The 18,075-nt window shown below is 45.2% G+C and overlaps 1 long non-coding RNA gene across 1 annotated transcript; it reads right to left on the bottom strand.

The window, feature by feature from the left end:
- Positions 1-6: 6 nt before the first annotated feature.
- Positions 7-17,792, bottom strand: LOC129541233 (uncharacterized). Its single transcript, XR_008682790.2, has 3 exons — positions 17,675-17,792; positions 13,801-14,012; positions 7-356 (listed from the first exon to the last, which is right to left on the bottom strand). It is a non-coding gene; the product is annotated as an uncharacterized LOC129541233 (long non-coding RNA).
- Positions 17,793-18,075: the final 283 nt, after the last annotated feature.

Genomic DNA, 18,075 nt, shown 5'->3' with positions numbered 1-18,075 from the left:
GCAGTGATAAAAGGCGGCCGATCCCAAGGGGAGTTGTCTGGCAGGGCCCTGCAGGGGTCAGCTAAGGGTTTAGTCCTGTTTAATATTTTTATTACCAACCTGAAGGGGGAGGGGAGACTGCATAAAAATGAAACCTGCAGATGGCTACTCATTACAGAGGATTTGCAGACCCCAGGAAGAGCAGGGATGAAATTCTGAGGTTCACTGGGAAAGGTGGTTGGAAAAGGACAAAGAAGGCAGGAAAGCAGTGAAACGATGAATCTGAGGGCAGGAACTCCTGTGCGGTGGGTTGAAAGGCATCTCAGGCTGCAGGAATTCTGAAAGTGTCCTGGCGACAGTCGTTAACACAGCAACCCCTGCTTGTTGGGGAACACACACATCATTTTAGGAGCTTGGCCTGGCAAAGTAAAGGGCTATGAGATTGTCTTCAGATGACTGCATTTAACCCTAAGAGGGCAAAGGGAGTTTAAGATCTCTGCCTCCATAACTGCAGGTTCTCCTGCTGAGGGGTGATTTAAGGCATATGGATGATGGAAAAGATCGGTTCGCCATCGAGTCTGTACCATTCTTTGACATGCACAGGCAGCCCCCTGTCCTCAGGGCCTGTCACTGGGCAGCTTGGCTCCTTAAAGGCGCTGTTAGCACAGAACTTTTTCTAGGAAGAGCCCTCCTCAACTGTCTGGCCTCCTCTTCCCAACGGCCCACTCATAGTGAACGGCTGTCCCTGAAACTTCTGCAAGTATTTATTCTGCAACTTATTCACTCAACAGAGAAGCCATCATCCACTGATCAGACCTTGCTTTTGCTTCGAATCCTCTGTGGCTTATCACTGCCTCGAGAAAATTGGCCTAGGATTCTGGCTATCTCCCAAACAGCCCATAAGTTACTACACAATCCCCAGAATCAGACCAACTGGCTTCACATTGCATGACTCAGAAGTGCCCATTGTTTTAGGCACTTTCAACTATCATATGGGGATGGCACTAATATCTGCCTTGTAGTGTTGTTCTGAGGGTTAAATGAGATGAACATATATCGAGTGTATATATTGTGCCTGGGGCATCCTAAGGGTTCAGTGATATCAGCCCCAACTTTCATTTGACAATTATTCTCAATCCAGCCATAAACTCATTTTATTAAAGGATCTTTTAAAAGTTATCTTCTTTCAATAAACAAGATGGAATATTACTCAGTCATAAAAAGAATGAAACGTCAGTGGCAGCAACATGAAAGAATCTAGAGCTGAACATACTAAGTGAATTATCAGACAGAGACAGACAAATACCATACAAATACCACATACGTGGAATCTAAAATACGACGTAAATGAACATATCTATAAAACAAAAACAGACTCACAGACATAGAGAACAGACTTGTGGTTGCCAAGGGAGTGAGGGAGGGAAGGATTGGGAGTTTGGGATTAGCAGGTGCCAAATATTATATATAGGATGGATTAAGCAACAAGGTCCCATTGTATAGCATAGGGAACTATATTCAGTATCCTGTGATAAACCATAATGGAAAAGAATATATATATATAACTGAGTCACTCAGCTGTGCAGCAGAAATTAAACACAGTTGTAACTTAACTGTACTTTAATAAAATTGTTTTGTTACCTTCCTTGGTTTATCTATGATGTGTTTTATCTATCAAAAATTGATGTATCTATGAGAAATATTTAATCTATCATATTAAAATGGTATTTCTTACAGAAGCTTGATGACCTGCTTTATGTTCAAACAGGTGGTGATGTTGGTGTCCCTGCCTCCCTCATAGCAGACGAGCTTGTCATATAACAACATCCTCTGATCTCAGACCAATTTCCCAGCCATATTTTCACCCCTCTCCTTCCCCAGGTACCATCTAGCATGTCTTCCAGGCACTTTTCTCCACTCATCCCAGACGGGTTCCCTACCCATGCTGTTTCTCCACCTCACACCTCACCATTTCATGCCTCTGTGTGTTACAATGTTCCGTCTGTCCTTCCTTCAATTCCTTATTTGGGAAAAAAACTCAGTTATTCTCTTTAAGGCCCAATCAAGGTGGCATGTCTTCTGTGAAGGCTTCCCAGATCTACTCAGTTCTGTTGTTCTCTGAGAAAAGGAATGTCTTCTCCTGGGTCCCCGCGATTATAACTTCCCACATTGCATACCTTCATCTCCACTGTGAGAGTTCCTGGGGTCGGAACTGTGTCTTACCTACTCAGCCTGCATCACCAGTTCCTCACACAGAAGTCCTCAATCATCCTTTGTGAGTGTTGAGATCAAGCTTGTAGAATTCACGAATGGGAGGTCACTCTTACGAGAAGACACACACACACCCCAACAGAAAACCACACACACACACACACACACACACACACATACACGCCCCAACAGAAAACCACACACACATACACACATGCCAACAGAAAACCACACACACACACCAACAGAAAACCAAGGATCGACTAGGAAAGCAACAGATCTGAAGCCTGCAGAGAGAGGAGAGCATGATCTAACCCATTAGGACCTCCTGCCAGAGGGAGAAAGGGCGTGCAAACAGCTCTGAAATTAACTGTGGAACTGGGAGCCCTTTGCCCCCTGGAATGGGGTCTGGGTTAGCCCCAGAGAAGTGTTGGAAGTGAGACTTCAAAATGCAATTTCACAGTTGGAGCCGCCTCCATCCTCCAGAGCAGCAGCCGCCCGTCTGTCCTGGGACAGGCACACAGACTGTGTAATCAGGCTCAGCTGGTAATCAGGGAGCTGCCAAACAGACGCGAGACGAAATTACCTCCCTGTCCCAGACACAGTGGCCTTCTCGACGAGGGTTAAAACCAGCGATGGTGGGAAAAACAAAGGAAGGTATGTGGCAGCTGCTACCAACCACTTGGCCAGTGCACGGCTCCCAATCCGTCCCTATTCACCCATAGACTCTCTAAAGCCAGGGCTGCTCAACATGGATTGGGAGTTTCAGACCAAAGGTATTCAGTGCCAAAGTTATCATGAGACGAGGAAAACCTTGTATGCCCACAGTGACGACAAAAGGGGCAGAACCAATTTCCTGTCAACAGCTCTGACATTTGCCAAAGTTGGCCAGGTGGGACAATGCGCCTCAGTTTCCCTCTTTATTGACTGAGAGGCAGGAATCCTCACATCCATGCAGACGATGAGGCCTTTTTGTGAAAGAAGACTCCGTTTCTGTTCCTGCATCTGTGACCTTGAGGGCCTGGAAGGAACCTTGCAGTTATGGTCAGAACCATACAAGTTCATGAGCTGTGGGATAAAAAAGTGCTAGAGAAAGGAATGAAAGTCTAGGAAATCAAATAATTTCCCAGGACACAGGCACTTGCGAGGGTCAAGGGTCGGGAGAGACAAAAGCCTTCTCCAGTAAATTGATATTTACTAAGGCTCGATGGAGGTGGGTTTGAGTGAACTCCGGGCGTTGGTGATGGACAGGGCGGCCTGGCGTGCTGTGATTCATGGGGTCGCAAAGAGCTGGACACGACTGAGCGACTGAACTGAACTGAACTGAAGGCTCTGTGTGCCAGATACATGCTGGGCATGGAGTGTGCAGTGGTGAAAGGGAAAAACAACCAGGAGCTTACCCTTGGCTTCAAGAAGTTTACTGTCTGAGGGACAAATAGACATTAAACAAACCAAATGTGAAATTATGTCTCTAAGCGCTCTGAAGGAGCAGAGCTAAGGGAGTGGCCAGTGGGGGACTTGTCAGTGAAGGTCACTGAGGAAGTGGCAACTGAGCGGACAAGGGGCATTAACTAGGATGAGAATCCCTGCTGGAGCCGCAAGGGGCGAAAAAAGTCTGCAATCCCAGGCGCTCGCTGCCGCAGTTACTGCCTGGTTCACACATTTCATGCTCTAGGTCTACAGTACACCACCAAGGCGAGGCCACTTTCCACTGACAAGGGAGGGGATGAGGCAGGCGTCCTTTCTGAGTAGGATGATAAACTTCCTCCTCTGCTGGGGGTAGAAGTCAGGTCCAGAGTGTCACTCAGCTATCTGTCTAACAGGAACAACGTTAAGACGTCCTGATTCAACTCATGGGTAGCAGACAGTAAGATGGGCAGGACTTGCTCCAGGGGAGGGATTTCGACAACACAGCGTATGACACTGCATCATCTGTATGAGCCAGCTGTTCTCACGATAATGCTGAAAAGCAAGTCAGCCCAGTGCCTAGTGAGTTGCCACATCTGGATTAAAGCTTGGGCTTTAATCTGCAGTTTTTCAGCAGTTCAGCTGATCTAGAATGGGCTGCCTGGGAGGCTCTGCTGTGTCAGCTAGAGGCGGCTCCTGGCTTCAGGTGGGGTTCAGGTCTGTACCAGGTGTCATCCTAGGGTCCAGGCTGCAGAGGCAGTGCTACCCAAGGCACGTTCTTCTCGTGGCTGATCAGTGGATACAGAAGTCACCCATGCAAGCACATTTAAGGACCCTGTTCATGTTGCATCCATTAACATTCCAGTGGTCAAAAAAAAAAAGCCACATGGCCAAGGTAAATACCAACGGGACAGGGTGTATATTCCATCCACAGTGAGGGGGTAGGGAATGAATATTTGCTGAACAATAATCCAAATTATTACCCTATCCTTAAGACCAGCGTTTGGTTATCTTAGGATTAGAAACTCATGCTCTGGAAGCTCACTATTTGTATTGTCTGCTATTATTTCCTTTTTGTTCTCCCTTAGTATTTAGTTAAATTCTTTTTGAAAATGTCAGATTGTCTCAGCTGTGCTGTGAAGAACCAAGGGAAACAATTTTGTTCCCCCTAGAGCCTGACTTTAAATGGAAACTGATGTCCCCTGCGGTGAAAATCCCAAGCGAGAGATGAAGCTCAGGGGAGCAGTTTCTGAGAATTCTTGTTCATAGCCCCTCTCTCAGCCTTCTTCTCTGCTCACTCCTTGGAGGGTTCTGCGGTTTGATTTTATAAGAAAACAGATCCTGGCAGCACGCTTGATGTGTCAGACTCCAGTGTGCTGGATGCAGTGTGTGTCATCCTGGACCAAGATGCTTCCAGCTGACTTGCCATCAGCAAGTCTAGCCTCTTTAAGTATCACCAATCATGCTGACAGGGCTCGACACACTAGCTTTCAGGCATGTCTTCATGCCCAGGCAGGCAAGTGAAGTTTACCAGTGCTCCTTGGGACCTCTCACTGTGGACAGAAGAGAGGAGCATGCACTGTGGTGGGCAGAATCCGCGGTAGCCATATGGCTGTGTCCAGTGGAAGGCTGTTATGGGAAGAAGGGAGAAAGAGGAAGGGGCAGGAAAAACAGCAGACGTCCACTGCACCTGACGTTCACAGCTTTGCTCAGTCTGAGCCCCATGTATGTTCACAGCATTACTGCCCATGATGGCTGCATACAATCTTCACTCCAGCCAGACTGTACTTTGAAATAACCTAGTGAAAAGTAGGGAGCCTGAAATATACAGATACGGATCATCTAGCTTATTATGTCACCTCGGGAAAGTCACTTAGCTTCTCTGAGTTTAAGGATGCTTATCTACAAAACTGGAGTGAATGATAGTAATATTAACTGAATGTGTAGGAATTTGTTGGAGCAGCCAACAGGTGGAGGAGATATTTTGGCTGTGAGGCCCCTCCCTCAAGCTGTACAATCTCACCAGTTTGGAAGCTGGTTTTAGTTATGAGTCAGAGGAAGGATTAGCCGTCCCTTTGCCCTCAGAAGAAGGGGCAAAGGAATGTCTCTGGATGTCACAAACCCAGGCCACCCACTGCTAGATACAGTTGCTATTCCTGGAACATTGCTGAGATGATGGCTTAGAGGGATCATCTCTGCTGCAAAGCCCCCATGCCTCAGGGTGTCACTGAACAGCTCCAGAAGGACTGGCCCCTGCCCCTGCTCCATTTTGGTCGTGTGTCCATGCCTCCTTAGGGCTGAGAACTCTGTTTCAGGACACAATCCCACAGAAGCCTGAGCATCTCCACTCCATTGGGCTGGTCACATGGAAGATGGATGATCAGGGCAACTCAGGCAGTGGACAGCTCCCACTCAGTGGACTCAGCAAACAGGGCAGGCGGAAAGAGTAATCAGAGGGCCACGTTAAAGCCTAACTCTGAGAAGAGCAGAAGAACCACGCAGGCTGTGATAATTCATCCTGGAACAACTAAGGACAGTGTCCTTCCCAATCGAAACCTATCCTGTGGCCCACAAGACAAAGAGACAGAATTGGGAGGAGCAACCGGCTCCACAACCAGGGATAGTGAAAGTTGCTCAGTCATGTCCGACTCTTTGTGACCCCGTGGACTATACAGTTCATGGAATTCTCCAGGCCAGAATACTGGAGTGAGTAGCTTTTCCCTTCTCCAGGGGATCTTCCCAACCCAGGGATTGAACCCAAGTCTCCTGTATTGCAGGCAGATTCTTTACCAACTGAGCTACCAGGGCTAGAGAGCCAGGCAAAGCCAGTGCTCTTGCATATGCTGCTGCTAAGTCACTTCAGTCGTGTCCGACTCTGTGTGACCCCATAGACGGCAGCCCACCAGGCTCCCCCGTCCCTGGGATTCTCCAGGCAAGAACACTGGAGTGGGTTGCCATTTCCTTCTCCAATGTGTGAAAGTGAAAGTGAAGTCGCTCAGTCATGTCTGACTCGTAGCGACCCCATGGACTGCAGCCTACCAGGCTCCTCCGTCCATGGGATTTTCTAGGCAAGAGTACTGGAGTGGCTTGCCATTGCATATACAAGGAACAAATGGGTCATATCCTCTTTGGGTCCTGGGCTCAGGGTTAAGATCACTGCTACTCAAATCACAAAGACCAAACTTCTAGGGAAGGTCCGCAGAGGGGACCCTCAACCAGTCCATCACGAGCTCTGTGTCAGTTTCCACTCAACCCTAGAGGCATTTTGGGATCAGACAATTCCTTGCTGCTGAGAGCTGCCTTGTGCTTTGAAAGTTTAGTGGATCACTGGCTTCTATCCACCAGGACTAGTAACACCCCAAATCTCTCCCTCGGAGGAGTGACAATTGAAAATGTTTTCTGACATTGTTAAATGTCTCCTGGGTTTTCAAGTCATCTTCTGTGAGAATCACTGATCTTCATATCTGGACATAAGCCTCAGAATAACTGCTGTTGTTGTTGTTTGGTCTCTTCAGTGTCCAACTCTTTGTGACCCCATGGACTGTAGCCCACAAGGCTCTTCTGTTCATGGGATTCTCTAGGCAAGAATAGTGGACTGGGTTGCTATTTCCTTCTTGAGGGAATCTTCCCAATCCAGGGATTGAACCTGTGTCTCCTGCATTACAGGCAGTTTCTTTACCACTGAGCCACAAGGGAAGCCCTGGAAGAACAGCTAGCACTTGCAGTAACATTTCTTGAGAGTAAAGCTTGGTGTGACGTGCAGGGACATCATATGTTGGTTTACTCACAGCTGTGAAGCCAAAAGCCTTTATTTATATAAAAAAATTGCCCCAAGCACTTCGCAGAGGCTTCCAGTGTAGTGGTTAATTATACATACTTGCAGTGAGAATCCCACTCCAGTGTTCTTGCCTGGAAAATCCCACAGACAGAGGAGCCTGGTGGGCTGCCGTCTATGGGGTCGCACAGAGTCGGACACAACTGAAGCGACTTAGCAGCAGCAGCAGCAGCAGTAAGAATCCCAGTGCTCCAATCCCAGCTTTATCACTTATGGTTGGGTGACAGTGGGCAAGAGACTTCCATCACTTTGTGCCTTGATATCTTTACCTGTAAAGATAAACACAGGACAACCACAGGGTATCTGAGGTAAAAAATTGGCCATTGCCTGTGAAGTGTTCACAAAGCACCTGGCATGTGGTGTGCCCTATAGGTGACCCACACTAGCATTTCTCTGCTGAGGGGCTGTGATACTGTGCCACGTGTTCAAGGCATGATGGCATTAAGACTTCCTTTTCAACTTTTTTTTTTATAAGTACCTAAAATAAATACTAACTTAAAATCTTGGCACTTGAAATAAAACTGCTTGGGAGCCTCCAATTAAATATCACTATATGCACCCCATAGTGGGGTCAGATAGGTCAGCTCCTGACTCAGGCCCTCAGAGTATCCCTCAGCTGCCAGCACGGTGTTGGTGACTGCATGGCTTTCCAGAATCTTTATTCTTAAATAATCAGCATGTCTTCTCATTTGTGCCCATAACACACTACTGTACACAGACAAGAAATACAAAGGACACCGGTGCTGAAACACACATTAAGAGGAAGCATGTAGATATTAATTAATTCTACAGATGCATCTGGAGATGATCTCTCTAACTTCCCAAGTATAATTAATCTTATCCAAAATCCTAATTTACATATCCAGGCATATCCAAAATTTCTAAACTTGGAATCCAAAAATTACTATTGTAATTATAGTGATTTTGGGGTTTTATTTATCAGGAATAAAGAGACTACTACACCTATGCTGTATTATTTGTCCCAAAGTACTTATAAAGACCACCCTTATGACAGAAAGTGAAGAAGAACTAAAGAGCCTCTTGATGAAAGTGAAAGAGGAGAGTGAAAAAGTTGGCTTAAAGCTCAACATTCAGAAAACTAAGATCATGGCATCTGGTCCCATCACTTCATGGGAAATAGATGGGGAAACAGTGGCAGACTTTATTCTGGGGGGCTCCAAAATCACTGAGGATGCTGACTGCAGTCATGAAATTAAAAGATGCTTACTCCTTGGAAGGAAAGTTATGACCAACCTAGACAGCATATTAAAAAGCAGAGACATTACTTTGCCAACAAAGGTCCATCTAGTCAAGGCTATGGTTTTTCCAGTGGTCATGTATGGATGTGAGAGTTGGACTGTAAAGAGAGCTGAGCACCGAAGAATTGATGCTTTTGAACTGTGGTGCTGGAGAAGACTCTTGAGAGTTCCTTGGACTGCAAGGAGATCCAACCAGTTCATCCTAAAGAAAATCAGTCCTGAATATTCATTGGAAGGACTGATGTTGAAGCTGAAACTCCAGTACTTTGGCTACCTGATGCGAAGAGCTGACTCATTTGAAAAGACCCTGATGCTGGGAAAGAATGAGGGTGGGAGGAGAAGGGGACGACAGAGGATGAGATGGTTGGATGGCATCACTGACTTAATGGGCATGAGTTTGAGTAGACTCCGGGAATTGGTGATGGACAGGGATAACTGGCGTGCTGCAGTCCGTGAGGTCACAAAGAGTTGGACACAACTGAATGACTGAAATGAACTGAACTGAACTTGTAAAGAGCCTACTGCCCACCCAGATCAACACTGTGATTGTTTCCTGCATTCCTCTGACTTTTGACAATGAACCTAAGTGTTGTTTGGGTATCCCACTCCTTCCAGACAGCCCATGGCTTTGGGGGAAGCTGACCCCACCAGAGTTGCAATGATTCACTATAAATGAATCCTCTGGACTCCAGTTTTCAGAGGTGGGCATATGACCTAATTTCATTGTTGTTCTTCAGTCGCTCAGCTGCATCCAACTTTTGCAAGACCCCAAGAACTGCAGTATACCAGGCTTCCCTGTCCTTCACTATCTCTCAGAGCTTGCTCAAACTCATGTCATTGAGTCAGTGATGCCATCCAACTATCTCATCCTCTGTTGCCCCCTTCTCCTCCTGCCTTCAATCTTTCCCAGCATCAGGGTCTTTCCCAATGAGTCGGATCTTCCCATCAGATGGCCAAAGTATTGGAGTTTCAGCTTCAGCATCAGTCTTTCCAGTGAATATTCAGAGTTGATTTCCTTTAGGATGGACTGGTTGGATCTCCTTGCAGTCCAAGGGACTCTCAAGAGTCTTCTCCAACACCACAGTTCAAAAGCAATCAATACTTCGGTGCTCAGCCTTATTTATAGTGCAATTCTCACATCCATACACGACTACTGGAAAAACCATAGCTTTGACTAGATGGACCTTGTAGGCAAAGTAATGTCTCTGCTTTTTAATATGTTATCTAGGTTTGTCATAGCTTTTCTTCCAAGGAGCAAGGGTCTTTTATTTTCATGACTGCAGCAACCATCTGCAGTGATTTTGGAGCCCAGAAAAATAAAGTCTCTTGCTGTTTCCATTGTTTCTCCATCTATTTGCCATGAAGTTACAAGACCTGATTCCATGATCTTAGTTTTTTGAATCTTGAGATTTAAGCCAGTTTTTTCACTCTCCTCTTTCACACTCATCAAGAGGCTCTTTAGTTCCTCTTCACTTTCTGTCATAAGGGTGGTGTCATCTGTATATCTGAAGTTATGGATATTTCTTCTGCGATCTTGGTTCCAGCTTGTGCTTCATCCAGCCTGGCATTTCTCATGATGTGCTCTGCATAGAAGTTAAATAAACAGGGTGACAATATACAGCCTTGATGTATTCCTTTCCCAATTTGGAACCAGTCTGTTGTTTCATGTCTGGTTCTGACTGCTGCTTCTTGATCGACATACAGGTTTCTCAGGTGGCAGGTAAGGTGGTCTGGTATTCCTATCTCTTTAAGAAATTTTCCACAGTTTGTTGTGATCCACACAGTAAAAGGCTTTAGCATAATCAATGAGGCAGAAGGAGATGTTTTTCTGGAATTCTCTTGCTTTTTCGATGATCCAACAGATGTTGGCAATTTGATCTCTGGTTTCTCTGCCTTTTCTAAATCCAGCTTGAACATCTGGAAGTTCACAGTTTATGTACTGCTGAAGCCTGGCTTGGAGAATTTTGAGCATTTCTTTGCTAGTGTGTGAAATGAGTGCAATTGTGCGGTAATTTGAACATTCTTTGGCATTCTCTTTCTTTGGGATTGGAATGAAAAGTGACCTTTTCCAGTCCTGTGGCCACTGTTCAGTTTTCCAAATTTGCTGACATATTGAGTGCAGCACTTTAACAGCATTATCTTTTAGGATTTGAAGGAGCTCAACTGGAATTCCATCGCCTCCACTAGCTTTGTTCATAGTGATGCTTCCTAAGGCCCATTTTCAGTTCACATTCTAAGATGTTTGGCTCTAGCTGAGTGATCATACCATTATTGTTATCTGGATCATTAAGATCTTTTTTTAACAGTTTTTCTGTATATTCTTGCCACCTCTTAATATCTTCTACTTTGCATTTCAGGCAGATTCTTTACTGTCTGAGCCACCAAGGAATTCCCTACCTAATGTTAGCTTCAGTTCAGTTCAGTTCATTTCAGTCGCTCAGTCATGTCCGACTCTCTGCGACCCCATGAATTACAGCACGCCAGGCCTCCCTGTCCATCACCAACTCCCGGAGTTCACTCAAACTCATGTCCACAGAGTGGGTGATGCCATCCAGCCATCTAATTCTCGGTCGTCCCCTTCTCCTCCAGCCCCCAACATTTCCCAGCATCAGAGTCTTTTCCAGTGAGTCAACTCGTTGCATGAGGTGGCCAAAGTATTGCAGTTTCAGCTTAGGAGATTAGAAAAGATGGTTTCTGGTGGTTCTAGGGGCAAAAATAGCCACACTCTCTTCCTGAAAGTGGAAGAGAAAGTATGACCCCAAGAGTTGTTTTCAGTCATCAATCAACAACCAGGTATGGTCAATAATATGATGAGGATTTAAGATAAGAGATGATAGAGCAGAGAGTTGAAAACAGAAAAGATCTTGATGACATTGTTACACAAATGAACCATACCAACCTGACAGCCTTCCCTGCCTCCACTAATATGAGCTAAGCCAGCTTGCATGGGGCTTTTGTTACTTGGATCCTAACATAATCTCACTGCTATATGTTTAGCTTTTAGAAATAAACTAAAAAATTATAAAAACTAGATTTGTTGTGATAAGTGCAATCTATAAGAAGGATCCATATCATATCATAAAAGAAGTTCTTGTCTATTTTTGCTTATATAATCTATAACTAAATTTCAATTTCCCAAGGCTTCTGCTTCTGGCCAAAATGGAGTAATAGGGACCAATTTATTCTCCCAACTGAAACAACCAAAAAAAAAAAAAACCCTAGAAAAACGTCTGAAATAACAGTTTTTTAAGACACCACTTCAGGCAGCAAAAGAGTGTGATCACTAAGAGAGAGGAAACAAAAGAATCAAGCCCTACAAGTGCCCCATCATACTGCCTGGAGAAGGGCTTCCCTGGTGGCTCAGCTGGCAAAGAAGCCGCCTGCAATGCAGGAGACCTGGGTTTGATACTTGGGTTGGGAAGATCCTCTGGAGAAAGGAAAGGCTACCCACTCCAGTATTCTGGCCTGGAGAATTCCATGGACTGTATAGTCCATGGGGTTGCAAAGAGTCAGACACGACTGAGTGACTCTCACTTTCAATTTCACTGCCTGGAGAGAGCCTCTAAGGGTGGAACAGAAAAGGGGAAACAAGACAGAGTCCCTGTGTTGAGGAGAAGGAGCCGAGGGCTTAAGGAGGCCAAAAAGCTACAGTTCACAGGTCACAGAACCTGAGCAGAGAGCCGTACAGACAACCATGAAGATGACAGAGGTCCCCATTCAGTATCGAACAGAATAATGATGAGTGCGTGTATGTAAGGAAACTACATGAGACTGGGAAAAGAATAATCCAAAAGGATTAGACTAGATGGAACAGTATCCTCTGTTCCTATATAGTCACTGAGAGGGCCTGTTTCCACCAGCCAGACTGAAAAACCTCATAATTCATGAGACACTGGGTAGACTGCTCAGAAGAGTCTTGTCTCAGAGTGGAGATTAGTCTTATGCTAATTGCTGTTCTTTTCCTATAGGGGGAAAATTCTTAAAACTAAAACCAGAATGGATGAAACTTTCTAAAGAATTAACTTCATCACAGAACAGAGTTTATGGAGATTTACAACTTTTTAAATAAAGCACTCAGTGAGGTATTAATTCACAAAGTCTGGCATCCAATCAAATATTATCAGAGATTCAAAGTAGCAAGAAAATATGACCCCATAGGGATGAGAATAATTGAAACTGGCCCAGGACCAAAGCAGTTGTTAGAATTAGCAGACAAGGACATTAGGATAGTTAATATAATTATACCCCATATCTTCATAAATTTAATTCAAGGAATATAGAAGAAGATCTAAGTCAGACTATTAGCTGCTGCTGCTGCTGCTGCTAGAGATAGAAACCATAATGTTTGAGATGAAAAATATACTGGCTGGAATTAACAAAAGATTGTATTTTGAAGAGGAAAAGGCTAGTGAACCTGAAGACTTAGCAATAGAAACTATCTGAAATGAAACATGGAGAGGAAAAGAGAATTTTAGAAGATGAAAAGCGCATCCTTGAGCTGTGAGGTAATTCCATGTGACTCATACATGTAGTTGGAGTCTTAAGAGGGAGAGGAGACAGAAAAAAAACTTGAAAACATAATGGTCAAACATTTAACAAATGTAATGAAAACTATGAACCTGTAGTTCCAAGGAGTACAATAAACCCCAAGCACAGAAACATGAAGAAAACCAAACCACTAAAGACATCAGAATCGAATTGCTAAAAATCTATGAATAAAAAGAAAACCTTAAAAACAACCATGGGGCAAAATTTTATTTACAAAGGAAAAAGATAAAAATGACAACAGTTGCTTGTAGGGAACAATGCAAGCAAGAAAACAGGAGAACAGGGACTTCCCTGTGGTATAGTGAATAGGAATCTGCCTGCCAATCCAGGAGACCCGGATTCGACCCCTGGTCCAGAAAGACCCCACATGTTGCAGAGCAACTAAGCCCACGCACAACTACTGGAGCCTGTGTGCCCAGAGCCTGTGCTCTGCAACCAGAAAAACTCCCACGAGAAGCCCGAGCACCACATCCAGAGAGCAGCCCCTACTCGCTGCAACTAGAGAAGCCCTCTCAGCAACCAGGACCCACCACAGTCAAATAAATAAATAAATGTGTGTACCTGTGCATGCTAAGCTGCTTCAGTCATGTCTGACTCTTTGTGACCCTGTGGACTGTAGCCGGCCAGGGTCAGCTGTCCATGGGATTCTCCAGGCCAGAATACTGGAATGGGTTGCCTTGCCCTCCTCCAGGGGATCTTCCCAACCCAGGAATCGAATCTGCATCTTTTATGTCTCCTGCACTGGCAGGCAGGTTCTTTACCACTAGTGCCACCTGGGAAGCCCAAATAAATAAATAAATGTTTGGAAAAAAAGTGAAAAAAAAATTTTTATGTGTCATTTTAATACCATCAAAAATATGAAATAGTACCAGATAAACCTGACAAAAGACACTTTGAGACCTGTGTACTGAAAACTACAAAAAACTGCCAAAAGAAATCAAAGACCTGAATCTGTGGAAAGATATACATCGTTCATGTTTGAGAAAGCTCAATATTGTAAAGATGTAAATCCTCCCTAAACAGGTTTATATAGTAAATACGATCAAAATCTCAACAGACTTTTTTTCTTTTTTTTTTTAACTTTATGACCAGATTCTGAAGTTCACAAGGAAATGATTAGGGCCTGGACATCTTGGGGAGTGGATGCTGGCCACTATTCTACCTATCACATTCTCCACTTGGACATCCTGACATAATCTCTGTATCCAGGTGATTTTTGGCTTTCTTTTTCTGTTCTTTTATTGCTTTCCCTGAGAAGTTCAATATTTCCCTCCAGTTCCAGGACAAATAAATCTTAAGTTTTCCCTTTATTTGCTCTCGTGTCCATTTCTATCTGAACTAAATTTTCTTTCTTCTCTTTTTTCCAGTTGTTCCTCTTTTCTCTATTGTGTGTGTGTGTGTTTTTTTTTTAAGCTGGTTTATTTTTATTTTCATGTCCTCTAAATTTTCTGTAACCTAAGTTTTTCTTTTTTTGTTTTTCCCCCATGGAGACAGAGAAGGTTCCCCTCCTTATGCAGAACAGCCTAGGGTCATGACAAGTCAGAAAGAACAGGGTCCAGACCCGGTCTCTGCTACTTACAAGCTGTACTAATTCGGCAGACTACTTGATCTTGAATCTCAACTGTTAAATGGAAGGAAGAGCACTCAGCTTGATAGAATTTTAAATGAGATGATGCATAAAATGTAATGACCCAGAGGGAGGATAAGGGGAGGAGGGAGGTGGGAGGGGGGTTTGGGAGGGGGAACTCATGTACACCCGGGGTGGATTCATGTCAATGTATGGCAAAACCAACCAATATAATATTGTAAAATAATTAGCCTCCAATAAAAATAAAAATTAAAAAATATAAAATAAATAAATAAATAAATAAAATGTAATGAGCCCAGTGACTGGCTCATCGCAAGCACTGAAACATGAGTCCCCTTCTTGTTTTTCCTCTTATGCACACAGCACAGGAGGTGCCTCAGGGCAGGGCCAAAACTCAGAACCTATCCCCAGGTCACATTGTGGAGAGCCATCTATTATTTCTGAAGTGATTCCTGGCTGGTCCAAGTGACTTCATGGGCCCCCTGTAAGAGGCATCTAGCTGTGGTTCCAAGTGGTAGGGAAAACAGAAATAAAGCACAAAACCCACCTTCTAGGTTCAAATTCCAGCTCTGCCGTTACTAGTGACCTAACCCTGTGCAAGCTAGTTAATCTCTCTGTGCCTTGGCTTACTTATCTAGGAATACTGAAACTATCAGCCTCATAGGTTTTTTTTTTTTTTTTTTTAATATATTTTAATTGCTCAGTCGCTCAGTCGTGTCTGACTCTTTGGGACCCCACAGACTGTAGCCTACCAGGCTCCTCCATCCATGGGATTTCCCAGGCAGGATTACTGGAGTGGGTTGCCATTTCCTTCTCCAAATTTATTTTAAATTGGAGGGTAATTGCTTTAACAAGGTTGTGTTTTTTCCTGCTATACACAATATGAATCAGCCATAAGTATACATATGTCCCTTGCTTTTGAACCTCCCTCCCACCCCTAACTCCACCCTACACCTCTAGGTTGTCACAGAGCACTGGATTGAGCTCCCTGTGTTATACTATAGGGTTTTTAAGAAGAGCTAAGGACTTTCCTTAAAGCTCAACATTCAGAAAACTAAGATCATGGCATCTGGTCCCATCACTTCATGGGAAATAGATGGAGAAACAGTGGAAACAGTGTCACACTTTATTTTTTGGGCTCCAAAATCACTGCAGATGCTGATTGCAGCCAGGAAATTAAAAGACGCTTGCTCCTTGGAAGGAAAGTTATGACCAACCTAGACAGCATATTAAAGAGCAGAGACATTACTTTGCCAACAAAGGTCCATCTAGTCAAGGCTATGGTTTTTCCAGTGGTCATGTATGGATGTGAGAGTTGGACTGTGAAGAAAGCTGATCGCCAAAGAATTGATGCTTTTGAACTGTGGTGTTGGAGAAGACTCTTGAGAGTCCCTTGGACTGCAAGGAGATCCAACCAGTCCATTCTGAAGGAGATCAATCCTGGGTGTTCATTGGAAGGACTGATGCTAAAGCTGAAACTGCAATACTTTGGCCACCTCATGCGACGAGTTGACTCACTGGAAAAGACCCTGATGCTGGGAGGGATTGGGGGCGGGAGGAGACGGGGACGACAGAGAATGAGATGGCTGGATGGCATCACCGACTCGATGGACATGAGTTTGGGTGAGCTCCGGGAGTTAGTGATGGACAGGGAGGCCTTGTGTGCTATGATTCATGGGGTCGCAAAGAGTCGGACACGACTGAGCAACTGAACTGAACTGAACAGAATTGAAGGACTTTCCTGGCAGTCCAGTGCTTGAGAATCTGCCTTCTAAAGCAGGGGACTCGGGTTCCATTCCTGGTCTTGGGAACTAAGATTCTACCTGCCAAAGGGCAACCAAGCTCACATGCCTCAACTAGAGAAAGCCTGCACGCCAGAACAAAGAATTCACGCATTGCAAGAAAGGTCCAGCACAACCAAACTATGGAAAATAAAAAAAAGTTAAATGTAAAGTACTTAAACTAAGACCTGGTACAAAGTAAGTGCTTCACATTTATTTAACAAATATTTAATGAGAACTACTATTGGCAAGGCAGGTTTCAAGTAATACTTTGAACAGATGCTGTCCTGGCTCCTAGGAGGCTCAGTCTCTCTGCAGAGAAAGAATCCCCAGTGGAAGGAGTGTTTCCAAGGAGAAGTATGGTCAAGGGGAATGAATGTCAGCCCCTGGTCTACACTCAGGGGTCTCCCTGAGGAAGTGACTGACATTTGTTAAAACGTGGACTGTTATACAGCCTAGCTCTTTTTCAACCAAGCATTGATCTTTTCTGTTCGGTTCTATTTAGAAGTTTTCTGGTGCTGGGGAGCCTGATGTTCAGAGTCAAGAGGATAAGGAGGGTCTTTGGGTTGCTGACAGGACTGTTCAGATTTGACCAGAGGAAGCCCGAGGCCGTGGGGCATAGGGCTGTAGACTCAGGCATTTCTGGGATTTTGCCTTCCAGGTCAGCAGGCTGACTCCCCCCCCCGCCAGTGGCCCAGCCAAAGGGGAGGGAGGAACGGGCTCAAAGAAAGAAAGATGCCATACTCCGCTTTGCCCACTAGGTGGAGCATTTTAGCCAGAGAAGGGGCCTTGGGCGGCAGTGAAGTCCTAGATCTCTCCGCCTTAGGGGAGAGGCGAGCTCGGACTTGTAAGACACGCCCGTCAAACCCTCCCCCGCAGCTTAACAGTCAACAGGCTTCCTCAAACCTATGGCCTGTGCCAAAGTCTCTTCTGGGAAAAGAAAATACTCTACGGCCGGAACAAATTCTAGATTTTTAGAGCCAGAAAGGGGCCATGGGAGACCAGTGGGTCTGACCCTCTTTTCCACAAATTAGGAATGCAAGGATCGAGAGGTGAGGAGACTCACCAAGGTCGCCCAGCCGGGCTGGGCCCTTCCAGACCAAGGTCTCCTGACTTCCGAGCCTCAGCTCTCTCTGAGCTGCCTCCCAGTCGTTCAGATAGGCTCCCTGCCCCGTGGGCCCGCCCGTGTCGGTGTGAGCGCATATACCGACAAGTCCAGAGTGAAATCCGACGCTTGCACAGGACGGAGGCGGCGGGTGCAGCGCCCCCTAGCGGTGGGATGCCTGTAGGTCTCAGGCGCTTGCCGCTTCTCCCTGGAAGAAGCTTGCTCTCTGCTTCTGCCCTCCCTGCTGCTCCTAGGTTCCCTCCTTGAAGATGCCTTCCTTCACCCTCAGTCCAAACGGGCCACCTCCTACACATTGTTAGTTTCTCCCTTGTCCTTCTCAGCTGATCTTTGGAACACATGCT

This window comes from Moschus berezovskii, chromosome 4 (genome assembly GCF_049115385.1).
Source record: "Moschus berezovskii isolate FMDL1 chromosome 4, NW_MosBer_1.0, whole genome shotgun sequence".
In the NCBI taxonomy this organism is placed as follows: domain Eukaryota; kingdom Metazoa; phylum Chordata; class Mammalia; order Artiodactyla; family Moschidae; genus Moschus; species Moschus berezovskii.
The sequence above is the reverse complement of the archived record's forward strand: the minus strand, read 5'-3'. Positions and strand labels throughout refer to the sequence as shown.